We start from the raw sequence: 1956 nt of genomic DNA on the forward strand, positions 1-1956 counted from the left end.
ATGCGTTTTTTTTTAAAAAAAAAGTTATCAAGCTCTTAACAAATCACCCTTTACTAACACCATGTACAAAATTTCAGCCGGATCGGATGAAATTTGCTCCTCTTAGAGGATCGGCAAGCCAAATTTGGGGGTCCGTTTATATGGGGGCTATACGTAAAAGTGGACCGATATGTCCCATTTGCAATACCATCCGACCTACATCAATAACAACTACTTGTACCAAATTTCAAGTCGATAGCTTGTTTCGTTCGGAAGTTAGCGTGATTTCAACAGACGGACGGACATGCTCAGATCGACTCAGAATTTCACCACGACCCAGAATATATATACTTTATGGGGTCTTAGAGCAATATTTCGATGTGTTACAAACGGAATGACAATGTTAATATACCCCCATCCTATGGTGGAGGGTATAAAAATCGTTGGGACAAGTTAATGATATGAAGTATAAAACATGTGAAAACTGAGAAATTTGGCTTCTTTAGCTCAAAAGTATGACAGAAAATCTGGATTTGTCCATACCTTTTCTTTGGACGTTTGGACTTACAAATTTCAGTTAACATAAGAACTCAAACCGGCCTATTAACAATGGTGTGTCTTTGCTAATTGGATCTTTGAGTCGGTGTCTTGCACTACAGGCTTGCTGATTTAGCCGATTTTTCTGTAGTTGCTACTAATATTTTTTTTTTTTTTTGAGAATAGAAAGCCGATGGAAAATATAGACACTCTTAACCCGGTCTACAATGAATGAATTGTATCGACGAATCATTCATTCTTCTAAATCAGCTATTTGAAAACACCATTTCTTTTTTACTGTCAAAATTAAAAAATCTCAATATTGCAATAAAATCTTAAATTACAATGAAATCTTATCACATATCAATAAATTTATGTATTTGCATATGGATGTGTGAACATTGTATATATAGTATATTTATTTTGATAGATATATTTCCTTAAAAAATGACGTGTATTGCAACTCTTGTAAGTTATTATAAATAAATGTTAATTTTTGTTGATCACATAGTTCGTTATTTTTTTTATTTATTCTTTTATACCATTGGTTTATTTGTAATGCAATTACATAATTTTTTCTCATCAAGAAATATACTTTGCATAACATTTGGATTATTTTTTTTAAACTACATACTACATTTTTAGAAGACATTCTCTTTAAAAGAAAAAAGGTAGGAAAAAGGCACGGGATAAAGAAAAGGTTTTTATTTGTATTTAAAATAGACAACTTAAAAATTAAATTAAAGGTTGTGATAAGTAAATTTGCAAGTGAGAAAGGTATTAGAAGTCATGGCATGAGAGAAAGATAATGTCACTCACTCATTGGTGATATATTAGAATAGACAGACAACCGACTTTTTTCTAACATAAATAGTTGCGAAACTAGTTGAAATTTCATATTTATTTTTTTTCTCACAAGTCAAAGTCACTTCTCATAGAAGAAGATAAGAAATAATATTCAAAATTATATAAATACATTGAGTAAAGTAAATGGTAAGTAATGAAATTAAAAAAAAACAATTATTATGAAAAAATATTTTCACATAAATTGTTCTTATTTTATTAAAGATCTACAAAAAATGCTTGGATATTATTGAAACCCTTATGACTGCACGCAAAGAAAAAAAACGTTTGGAAAACGTGTACCGAAAACGTTTTTCTTTTGTTAGAGTTTTTTGAATTGCTTCGAAAATTTTAAACTTTTATCACCAAAAAAATTCGTTTGTTACAAAGTTTTTATTTTTTCAATAAAAAAAGTTATTTTTGAAACAACAACAGAGTCCATTTCGTTTATATCAAACACTGTTCTTTTCTGACTTTTGGTCTTTAATAAAACACATTTTACAGTTCAAAATTTAATATAAAGGGTGATTCTTTTGAGGTTAGGATTTTCATGCATTAGTATTTGACAGATCACGTGGGATTTCAGACATGGTGTCA

At 29.6% G+C, this 1956-nt stretch overlaps 1 long non-coding RNA gene across 1 annotated transcript; it reads left to right on the forward strand.

The window, feature by feature from the left end:
• The first annotated feature begins 462 nt into the window (after positions 1-462).
• Positions 463-1026, forward strand: LOC142231513 (uncharacterized). The gene is made up of 2 exons (XR_012720813.1): positions 463-591; positions 703-1026. It is a non-coding gene; the product is annotated as an uncharacterized LOC142231513 (long non-coding RNA).
• The last annotated feature ends 930 nt before the right edge of the window (positions 1027-1956 follow it).

This window comes from Haematobia irritans, chromosome 3, assembly GCF_050003625.1.
Source record: "Haematobia irritans isolate KBUSLIRL chromosome 3, ASM5000362v1, whole genome shotgun sequence".
Lineage (NCBI taxonomy): Eukaryota > Metazoa > Arthropoda > Insecta > Diptera > Muscidae > Haematobia > Haematobia irritans.